Source organism: Benincasa hispida, unplaced genomic scaffold (genome assembly GCF_027475165.1).
Source record: "Benincasa hispida cultivar pf3 unplaced genomic scaffold, pf3_genome.v1.1 HicScf1166, whole genome shotgun sequence".
Taxonomy (NCBI): Eukaryota; Viridiplantae; Streptophyta; class Magnoliopsida; order Cucurbitales; family Cucurbitaceae; genus Benincasa; species Benincasa hispida.
Genome location: NW_028325484.1, coordinates 40,602 through 52,500, shown reverse-complemented (window position 1 = coordinate 52,500; position 11,899 = coordinate 40,602). Strand labels below are relative to the sequence as shown.

At 44.7% G+C, this 11,899-nt stretch overlaps 1 pseudogene across 1 annotated transcript in view; it reads left to right on the top strand.

Moving 5' to 3' along the window:
* Nucleotides 1–11,899, top strand: part of LOC150031535 (NADH dehydrogenase [ubiquinone] iron-sulfur protein 2-like) — a 58,790-nt pseudogene that overhangs the window by 7,583 nt on the left and 39,308 nt on the right. The window contains exon 4 of the transcript XR_016525747.1: nucleotides 1–11,899. This exon is cut by the window's left edge and continues 1,603 nt beyond it; it is cut by the window's right edge and continues 39,308 nt beyond it. The product of XR_016525747.1 is annotated as an NADH dehydrogenase [ubiquinone] iron-sulfur protein 2-like (transcript).

Genomic DNA, 11,899 nt, shown 5'->3' with positions numbered 1-11,899 from the left:
CGCTACCCAACCTGCTGATAAAAGGTCGAATTCCGCAGGGCAGCAGGCACGAAATGCCGATCAAATCCGTTAAAGTTCGCCTAAGAAAAGCAAGCAAACAAGAAGATCTGACTGAGTTGATGATGGACCGGATCTCTCGAAAGGCGAGAGGCTTTCATAAAGACGTATGAGAAAGGGAGGGTCGAGAGAGGCTTATTGCACGATCCACCCAACTCAGCTAAGCTAATAAATGCTGCATAAGAGAGTGGGAGGCCGGCCCCTGCCCATCTGGAGGTGCACACCCATTTAGAAAGATATCAAAAGGGGTAAAGAGAAAAGAAAATGGAGAACTACCAAATCCAAGTCATTGGATTTGTTCGTACCATTCTGTCATCGATCACTGCTGGGTCGGTTGGTGAGTCACCCCAAAAAAAGCATCGAGAAAGGTCAAGCATATATGTTTTATGAAATGATCAGCGGTCTCATTTATGCTATGCCCTGCATCGTGTTCGTCTGTGTTTATTGAGCTTTCTTCACTGAAGCGCCATGCGGCTTTGCTTCGCTTTATATTTATAGAAGAGAGAGACCGTTGTCTTTCGAGTGAAAAGCAAGCGCAAGCGATAGAAAGTCTCGTCCCTCTCCTTTCAGTCGAGCTACTTCGTTCCTCACCGAAGGCCGTGTCACCAAAAAGGAAGAAATTTCTTAGCTTAAATGCTCTTAGACTCGCTACCAAGACTCCCCTCAGACTTCCCTTCCCCACAGTGCTTTCAGAAAGCCCATTTGTGTCAAGACTGGTGGAGATGGGCTGGCTTAGTCACTCCATTACTCTAGTATTAGGATCTAAATACTGAATTGCGTTAAGAAATTGAATCCTTAAGGAAAAGAAAGACAAGAAAGAGGTTCTAGTTTAATTAGCTTCCAATCCTAGCATACTCCAGTCAGCATTCTCAAGGCACCAGCATAATCCGAGTGGAGACACTTGCTAAGCAGTGAGATCTACTTCTTTCCAAGAAAAGAGATGTAATAGAATAGAGCTCAATGCGTCTAATGAAAGGCTTTGAAGCTAGAGGAGAACAAGAGAGGTCAACTGGAGTGGAAGCCAAACGACGGGGCCGAGAATCTGTGATCGATCCGAAGAACCACTGCCAGATACGATTCTGCTTCCCCTTCGTACTACCGAGATTCTTGCCCGGCTTTCTTTCGGCTTAAGAAGGCAGCGGTGAGAATGAGGATCACTTCGGAACTCGTTGAGAATGGGCGTTTTAGGGCTGGATCTAAAAGCTCTCCAACGTGTTGCGGATCCTTCGGCCGTGAGAGGGTCTTTTGGCGGCCGTGTGAAGCTTAGCTTGCTTTAGCAGCCACGTGATGATTCGACGTTCGTGGTAGGCGTAGGAGCTGGGCGAAGCGGTAGCGAAGCTCTGGTGGTGATGCAAGTGCGCGGTGAGCGTAGTAGCCCCCTCGGGCATGCTCTTTGTACAACCAAGCGAAGAGCTAGTAAGGGCCGGAATGGAATATCATATGTAGTGTAGAATCGGATCTGAGGCTCTTTACTAGGATTGGAACAAGCGAGGAACGAGTGACCACAAGCTCCGCTTAAGCGCTCGACATGCAGTTAGCTCAAAACATGTTCATCATGTGGCCGAGCGAAGCGCACCTGCACCTGTCTTTGTGAAGGGTGAAGGTGAAGCAACCTAGCATCACTTTAGATAGGAGCAGAATGGATGACTTACAACTGAAAGTCAGTTCTTTGGATCGATAGATATATCGTACCACGTAATGGAGATCAGATCTTGGTCTGGATCCGGTGGTTCGCTGAATTCGGGACCTAACGATGGTTGTTCGGTTCGTCACATAAACGGGAGCAGACGATTCCCTCGTCTCTCCCTTTTCGGGGAATGGCTGCAATCACAAGCAAGTGATTGAATGAGTGGGGGGCTCCGAAAGCACATGCGGGATAAGCAGGTGTTTCAGGAGACGGTCTAAAAAAGGGTCCGGTCTAGAAATAGAAAGAAAAGAGAACTCTCAACAAGCTGGAACTAATCAAGATCAATAGGAAGTCCCGGAATTTCTTGACAAAGTTCATGCGACGACGATCTATATGGAAGGGCAGTTTTGTTGATGCATTCTTGTTGAGAAAGTTTTTTTTTTCATTCTCCAACGGCGCCTTTTTTTGAAGACTTTTTGTTGCGCCCCTATCTCTAAAGGGCGAGGGTGGCGGCCTTGATTGGGTGCCCCTCTAAGATCCCCGGTAAACTCGGGCTCGGGGGGGCCTTTGCCTTCATTTCTTGAAGAGCACGAGGTCACCTCTTCATCAATAGAAAGGAACGCCAGAAAAAACATTGTGAACTCCCCCCAAGAAAAAATAGCGGTAAGTGATGAGGGGGCGGCTTGATTGTGGTAGTCATTGCGAACTCATTCCATTTTTGGAGGATTCGTTCCCTGTTCCTGCGGCTGAGAAGCCTCAAGCTCCGCCCCCCTTACTCAACCTCTATAAAAAAAAGCCCTTTCCCCTTTCTCTAATAAGAAGGTCAGCTCCAGAACCGGCGGAATTGCCCAATCCTATCTTTCCAGGAAGTCAGTCCGGAGCGGGAGCAACTTCTAGAGCAAATTCTGACTAAACTCGATCACTTGGCGAGGGGGGTGTAGGAGGTCTTTTTGAGCGCATGTTTTTCATATCGATCAAGCGGGTTTCGTTTCATTTTCCGGAAAGCCTGTCATACTATTCCACTTTAGCTAAGCTAATGATGAAACAGGATCTGGATTTGTCTGCAGATGATGATGATGTCCACTCCTGGCTCGATGCACTTAACGAAAGGGAACTCTCACGATGAAGAAAGAATTTCCTTCGTAATTAAGCAGCATCCTTTAAGTAGGGGTGCGCCGGACCGCCGACGAATAATAGGTACCCCCACCCCAGGCAGAGTTAGTGAGCCGTGTAATAGGCGACCATTTCGCGCGGTTCGGGGGGCACTTGAGTCAGCCGCCGGCGCCCGACTGCGTCTTGACCCCTATCCAATTTTTGGGCCAATTCCCCCTTCGTACTACCAAAAAATGAGATTCTTGCCGAATCCGAGTTTGCTGCTCCAACCATTACCAAACTAATACCTATTCTGTTTAGTACTTCAGGTGCTTCTGTTGCGTATAATGTAAATCCCGTAGCGGATCAATTCCAACGAGCCTTTCAAACTAGTACTTTTTGTAATCGACTCTATAGCTTCTTCAATAAACGCTGGTTCTTCGATCAAGTTTTGAATGACTTTCTAGTCAGATCGTTCCTGCGTTTCGGATATTCAGTCTCATTCGAAGCTTTAGACAAAGGTGCTATTGAGATATTGGGCCCCTATGGTATCTCGTACACATTCCGACGATTGGCCGAGCGAATAAGTCAACTTCAAAGTGGATTTGTTGTGCGAAGAGTGCGTTATGACCCGTGGCCGCCTGCCTGGTGGGGGCGGCTCCTCCGTTGTGGGTAAACGGGAAACCCGACTCTACGAACCCGAGGAAAGGCTGCACAGCAGTAGTAAGGGCGTTAAGACCGGAGCTTTTTGTAGTGCTAGCAGTAATGCAAGTGAATGAATCCCATCCCCTATCAAGTGAAGTGCTTACGCCCCTTTAGAGATAGGGGCGAGCAAAAGAGCTCGTTCTTCTATTTTGAGATCTTTAGATTCGTAAGATCATGATGGAGTCCCCTTTACTTGATATTTCATTATTAAAGCTCCCGCCGCCCTACAACTAGTATAGTATAGCGGACAGCTTCAAAGCTGACCTTCTTATTAGAGAAAGGGGCGCGCTAGCCTAGCGCTAGAATAATATACAAGGTTAGGGGGCTGAAAAGCTGTTGTTTGCTGTCTACTTCGCGAGCCTTCACAGCCCCGTTCTGTAACTTCCCTTCTTTCGTCCGTCCACGAGGCTGTAAAAAGAGAGAAAGGGGCGGCTATCTAGTGGGAGTCGTTTCGGTTGTATGCCACGAGGTCCCTATGGACAAGGGGACAAGTGAATCATCGCTTTTGGGCGCAGGCAGCCCTCTACCATCCATCCCATTGCATTCCATCGTCTCGTATTGCTTTACTAAGCCGTATCAGACCAGATACATCTATTGAGTGAGAGAAAGGGAGAAAACTCTAAATATTCTTCATTTTGATATTGATAGGGATCCCCATTCATTCCTAGATTCCCGTCACTACGGATTGATTGTCCCTACCTAACTACATGGTAGTGGTCTAGGGAGCGCAATTGCTAGAGCACGGGAGAATTCAGAGTAATGATTTCAGCAAGAGCAGCCGGACGGACTACTATAGTGAGTCTAGTGACTACGTCAGTCGAGTTGAGTCAAAAGGTATGGTATAGCAGCCTTTCCGAGCGAGCCTCTGGGATCTCCTGTAAACCCCCATGATGTGGTAAAGGGAGGATATTAGGGGAAGCAGTGAGTGGAGATTCCCCTGCAGAGAGCCGGATGAGGGGAGACCTTCACGTCCGGTTCGGAGGGCGGGGATATCCCGACCCTACTATCATTATGCCTTTGCAATGTTACTTGGTTTAACTCTATTTGTGACCTTTTCTCGTATGTGGGACTCTCTATCTTCTTGGGTAGATAATCGATCGTCTTTCATTTTGATAGTGAGTCGTTTTTATAATAATAAGTAAAGTCAAGAATCATAATCGAACTGGAGGAGCGAAGCAGGATGGCTTGGTAAGCAAGCAACCTGTTATGTAGGCGCCAACTCCAAGTTCTTTCTCTTCTTTCTTTTTTAGTTTAGCATGAGTTTCATCAAAATGAACATATAAAGATGGGCTGGAAAGCTGCCTACCTGCGAAAGCCGAATAGATCTGATTTTAAGGCTCCCCATTCAAATCAGCATCCTCCATCCTCCAAATCTGGTTGAAATTCCACAACTCCGTATGGGCTTGAAGCTGGTGCTCACGCAGAGCTTCTAGAACAGTCTCTACGTGTTTCAGATACTCCTCCCAGGTCTTGCTATAAACCCTACCAACGTGTGCTTTTTTTATTCTCCTATTTTTGACTATAGTCACATCCTCATAAATAGTTCTATGATCTCGGCTAATTTCAGTCTTTCAGTAGTGAAACACGATTTCAGTATTCAATCTATCCCCTTCGTTCTGGAGTTCAGGACTGATTTTCTATGGTCTGACTTGAAAGCTTTCGTTTCAGCGATAAGATACCCTCCTGAAAGAAGCCCTCAATCATCCTCAGTGGAAGAAAGCTATGATAGAAGAAATGGAGGCTCTAAAGAAGAACGACACTTGGGAACTGATCACGTTACCAAGAGGCAAACGTACGGTTGGCTTGCGGGTGGGTATATACCCTGAAACACAAAGCTGATGGCTCTATCGAGACGTCTTGTGGCGAAAGGTTTCACACAAACCTATGGCATCGATTATCTCGAGACGTTTGCTCCTGTGGCCAAACTCAAAAAAATTCCATACGAGTCATTCTGTCAGTTGCAGCTAACAGATCTTGGTCACTGCATCAGCTCGATGTCAAAAAGGCCTTTCTTCATGGAGACCTCCACGAATTTCTATTCGTCCTCCACCAGGGTTTCGAGCTCAGGGGGAGGAAGGGAAAGTTTTCAGGTGAAAAAAGGCGATATATGGTCTCATATATATCTCTCCTCGGCTCCTCGGGCTTGGTTCGAGATATGAAGTTTGGTTATGACGAAGATCGATGGGTTTCCAGAGAAGGAATGCTGATCATTCCGTGTTCATAAAAAGGAAACAAGAGGAAAAGTTCTCCTAGTGTACTCAGTTTAGAACTCGAAATTCACAAGTCCAATTATGATATTAGTCAGAAAGGCAGCTAGTAAGCAAGTCGAGTAAGACAGCTATTATTATATTAAGTCGAGCGAGCTTTCGCTAATACTAATCAAAGACGAAAAGCGAAAGTCAGAATTCGCATAGAGATGATAGGCGCTTATCTTATCGTGGAGCTCGGTAGTCTTCCTTAAAACCGCTACCGATTCTTGAACAGAAAGCGGTATGCTTGCGAAGACCATTTCTGGTCGAGACGTGTTAATGAAATCCATCCCGTGAAACAAAGTCTCGTTCATTCTTGGGGTGAATAAATAGAGACTACTGCTATACGGTCTCGAACGTAACTTCGGGATCAACCTCAATGAATTATGGCGTAACGGGCTTGGTATAGATCCGTAGCCCGCTCTGGGTCTTTAACCGAAACTGGGACTAGGCATGGAAAAGCTCGATCAACGTCCTCCTCCCGCTCTCCCTATAGGGCGTCTTCAAACCTTTTATAAAAGAAATTATCTGCCCTACTGTCTGTGGTAAGTCAGTCTGGTTTGCCTGTGAATCCAGCTTTCGATCGCTTACTGTACTCTTTGTTCTGTCTCGCCTTGAGCTTGCGCCTGCTATTCATTCTTTCTTTTATGCCTTTCGCCCGGTAAGGACTTAAACAATCGAAAACGGATGAAATAGCATCGGAGTCGAGAACAGCGCATATTCCAACAAGACCATCAACTGCGGGTAGGCTTCAAGCTCCTACTCATAGCCGCTCTATGTACTAATTCCAAGCACAGAGAAGACGCTATAGGTCTTTGTTGGTGTGTAGAGTAGACGGTGTTTGAAATAACCCTTTTTTGCAAGGTAACTCGAGCAAACTAGAAATTGCATAAGATAGGTCGGATCAACGCGTAGAGAAATGCTATCCGACTTGATCACGCATTTACTGGCTATTCAAATTCCACTCTTTTTCTTTTTCGAGATTCTGTTGGTGTGAAGTGTGGGCAGTCTCCTCTATCAAAATAGTAAGAGAAAGAGAAGGAAACGGGGAAGAAGCGGCACAGGAATCGAGGTTGTTAATGCAGTTGCCTTCTACTTGAATCGAGAGGGGGTGACTTAATTGAGAGTCGCCCTAAGGTTACGATCCGTTGGGTTGGGAAACCAACCTGGATCCAATTTCCTCCAAGAGCCCTACCGGAGATGAAGTTTAAAACAACTGAGATCGGATCTCTCACGGAAATGGTGAGGCCCCACTTATGTCTTTCTTGTACCTTCCAAAAAAAAAGAAAAAACTCGGATGGATCTATTTGTTTCGGATAAGATCACTACACTTGGGATCGCACTCATTCTTTCGATAGCTATTTTTGGTGCCGTTAGAGCTGGGCAGGTTATGGAACGAAATACTATTTTCAAATGCACGAATTGGAGCTATCAAAATGCAAACAAAAAACCCAATCAAAACGTGAGGTGCTTTGGAAAGATTATAGTGAAACAAATGGAAATCTACAATTACCTGAGGAACTAGATTTCAAACACATAGTAGAAAATGTCTTTATTATAGACGAGTCTTTGCAAGAACAAATTCTCGGACTAAACAAAATCTATTTAGATCTCATTAGTCATGGCACTGCCAGTACTTACTTTATTGACATTCTGTCTACGTATGGCCCTTTTGTAGGTATGTAGTTCAGATGGAGAAGATTCCGATACGGAAATCTCAATCTTCTCCATCTGAGGGAAGTTGTTTATTGATACTTTTGACATCCAAAGGATTTACTTGTTACTAATAGAGTAACGCCTATGTTCTTCTTTAGATCCCTTGTTTCACTCCGATAGTATCATAAATCGAGTCAATGCAGAGGAAATGAATGCATTTTCATACTATTAAGTAAGTGAAATAGATAAAACATAATCTGTATTATGCCATATATATCACCTATTCTACTGGATCTTATGGAGCCTGGTCATGCACGACATGGTCAAGTCTGATCATAGAAAAGATTCTCTTCAAGCGAACCAGCCTACCCCTCTGTATGGAGCTTTCGCGGTGGTTGGAATAAAGACACATTTGGTTGTGAATCCCAATGTGGCAGATAAAAAGACATATATATATCTACACGGCCCAATCAATAGTTCAAGTCACACACTCCCATAATCCATTTTCTCTTCGAAGAATTCCCTTCTGAAAAATCACGAATCAAATTTCGTGGAGCCAAATACATGTCTGATTTTTCAATAATCCATATTTGCAGCAATGAAATACTCTTCTTCCTCCCCCGAGTAATCATAAATAACTAATTACAAATCTATGATTTCTATTCTCTATAAAGGACCAGAAATGCCTTGCTTACGTATCATTGGGAAGTGCATTAACATAAATACGGCAGTAAGAAGAGGTAATACAAAAGTGTGTAAACTATAAAAACGAGTCAAGGTAGATTGTCCCACACTAGCACTTCCGCGTAATAACTCTACCAAAGGCGACCCTATTACTGGAATAGCTTCCGGTACACCTGTTACAATTTTGACTGCCCAATAACCAATTTGGTCCCGAGGTAAGGAATAACCAGTTACACCAAAGGATGCGGTCAATACAGCCAGAACCACACCTGTAACCCAAAAGTCAATTCACGAGGTTTTTTAAATCCACCAGTAAGATACACGCGAAATACGTGCAGGATCATCATTAAGACCATCATACTTGCCGACCATCTATGAACTGATCGGATTAACCAACCAAAATTAGCTTCCGTCATTATATATTGAACAGAAGCAAAAGCCTCAGTCACGGTCGGACGGTAGTCAAAAGTCATAGCAAACCCCGTAGCTACTTGTACTAAAAAACAAGTAAGCGTAATTCCTCCGTCACAATAAAGTTGACATGAGGAGGAACGTATTTGCTAGTTATATCATCTGCAATCGCCTGAATTTCAAGACGTTCTTCGAACCAATCATACACTTTATTGAGATAGGTAAACCAAGGGGGTAGGAGAACTAAGAATAAGAAAAGGGTTTCAGAGCTCTAGTCTTGGAAGTCTTACAGCTAATGTCCTAAGCCACTAAGGCCTAGTAGTGCCCTATTTATTTGTCTAACGCCCCCCATTCATCGTATTCGTAGCGTCCGATTCCATTCCTGACTAGCGGACAGAAAGACTCCAGCTCTATGATTAACAGTTCCGTTTAAGGGATGGATTAAGGCTGTGAACTTTCCTCGTTAGAACAGCCAGAAGGGCAGAGCTCTATGTTCTATTGAAAAGCTGTCCAAAAAGAGCGCATTCGCTTCCATCTATAAGAGAGCTTGAACACGCCTTCTTACTAGCCCATAGAGAGTGATTCCAGGAAAGGGCGGAGCTGCTCTAACCTTAGCATCAGCAGGAGATAGAGAAGGGCGCTTGATAGGGAATGAGACCAGGGCTATTCTATTCTTTCTTTATCCACGGAAACAGAGGCAGCCTTGCAGGAAATCACTGATTCTCAAGTGCTTGGGTAAGAGACTGGGTTACAACCTCATTGTGAGACGTCTAAGCCAACATCTCGAATCCCGTCATCAATAGTCCCATATCCCCGCTTTTAATCAAGATAACTAGACTCGTGCTCGCTTTGAGTATACCACACTGAACTCAAGATGAACGAATGCGTGCTCGCTGCTTTTGAATCGTTAGCCGGAGACGAAAGCCCTTTTGTCCAGAAACCGAGCAATATGGTTTTCACACAGAAGATAAGATCAAGGAAGTGCACCGCTCCAACTGTATAGGGCTTAGCGATTAGAGAAGCGAAGCAGGCTTACTCTTACTGATAGAAAGATCGAAATCGAAAGGCAAAGAGATAAGCAAGCGAGAAAGAAATAGCAGCACATAAAAACAAAGACCTTCACGCGACGACCACGCGCGACGGGCGAGGAGTGGGTGTTTGCAAGGTCCCAGGTTATGACACCGATCAAGCTTAAGAATTTGTGCTGGAGGGCAGAGGCTGTAGTTCCAACGTATGAAGAAAGATCCGAAGATAGAGACGCAGACGCCTAACCAACAGAATCTCTTTCCCCCGAACTAACGGATTCAGTTTATCTAGAATCTTAAGCGACGAGGCCACGATAGCTTTAAAGTAACTAAATTATTAATGTGCCTATCTCACCTTATGATTGAGTAAGCTATTTCATCTTTTCTTTGATTGAGGCTTAGGAACCTCCAACACCTTAAGCGGCCAAAGCCTGAAGTTTGAGTATTGTTGCTAGCTTTTGCCGGCCGGCTGTCAGCTAAGAAAAGCTCCTTGTGGATCATAGGCAGCAAACGTAGTGAATTGAGTGCGGATTTTTAATAAACTCTCCATTCTTCGCCCCGGGCTTCCCGCTCCGTGGGGTACGAAAGGAAGGAAAAGTCAACTAGCCGCAACTAATCAAAATATTTGCCAGAAAACAAGCCCCTCCAACACCACTAAAAACATCTTGTCTTTCAAATCTTCCCTCGCAAAAAGACTCAAGGTTAGGGCTCTTTCTTTTGATTGAGAACCAGGGTCCCCCCATAACAAAAAGTTTCTGGCCACTACACCGAGAGAAAGGAACTCCAGACACTAAGACAAGCAGTCGCTTAAGTACCCACTAGCTCCCCAAGAGAGAACACCAGCTGAAGCCGTCTAATCCAGAAAGTCATTCGTAAGGAAGGAGATAGAAAGCCTTCAAGCTTTGAAGAAACAAACATTCTTATCTAGGCCCGACCCCTATCCTCTAGTGTTGGTTGTGGGAAAGACTCTTTTCAATTGGCATTCCCGATCCCTATTGAAAAAGAAAACCAGTAAGCTTTGCAGTTAGAACCCAGTAGGTAGCTAGAGCGGGGCAAGCTTTCTTCAACCAACAAGCAAGAAAGATGAGAAAAGAAACTAATTGACTGATTGAATGGTACTACTTGCAGCGTATGGGCATCCCCTGTCTTCTTGATCCAAGTCTGTTGCCATAAGAAGAACTACTTCCTCAGTGGCATAAGCAGAAGTAGAAGCATTAGCGTACCCAACGTACAAGACAGATGCCATGGATTTATCGGCAGTAGATAATGAAAAGACGTTATCTCTTAGTAGGATGCCGATCAAAAGCTCCTGTTGTTGAGGAATGGCGGGACTGATTGACCCAATACCAAAAGAAGGGAGCCTTACAATTACAAGGAATAAGGCGATTTTCTTCACTTTCTAACTTAAGGAAAGATGACAATTCAGTCTTCAAAAGGCTAGTCCCAGTAGGCAGAGCGAAGGGAAAGAGAATCACCGAGGGGGGAAACCTAAGGGCGAAAGGTGCCATTAGATCGGATGTAGGTATTTGAATTCCCAACTCTTTCCTGAGATAGTCCGAGGTAGGGGAACTTACTTTACAAGTCACCAGACTAGGGTATGTGCGTTGGGAGTAGATGGTTATACGTTCTTATTTCACAAAAAGAAAGAGATATGACCAGGGAACGAAGGCCCTAACATAGGAATTAGGGTGCTGCTCTTCTTCGTCCTTTTGCTTCAAAGAGCAAGCCAAGCAGAAAGCGAAAGGCTAAAGGAGAGGTGTAAGAAAACTGCTTTGATTAGACCAATCACACTAAAAGAGAATGGAACTAGCCTTGAAAGAACAGAAAGTCGATTTACGATCTACGAAAGATAAGACAGAAGAAAAAGCATTGAACCTTAGCCGACTGCTACTAAAGAACTAGGAGCTGATTCTAACAAAGAGAAGCGCATTTACATCATCGTGAATGACGTATGTGTTCCGTGAGTGAGCTAGTTGTTCTGAGGAGTAATGGATCATCTAGTGGTAACCAGTCTTCACAACACTTTATATAGGCGCATTCCCTTCCTTGCACTTCTTGTAAGGTAAGAAGTTCTCGGCTCGGATTCTCCTCTTTTTGAGGGTATCTTCTCTTTCTTATCTCAGATGTATGGAAATGAGCCCTCTGGTAGCCCTGTCCCTGTTCTTGTACTTGCATATGCCTATTCTTCTCAAATTCTCCTTGGTCTTCGCTAAAGGCACCTAAGCTGATAGACTGAATCACACCAACAAGACAAAGTTCAAAGTGAAGATTGAGCATGGTGCGTGCATGGGGAATCCCATACGTCGTTCAGAATAGCGAAAATAGCAAAGGTCCCAACTGAGAAAGTGAATTCATAGGCCTATCCTTTCCCCTATCGCATGTTGAATGCTTAC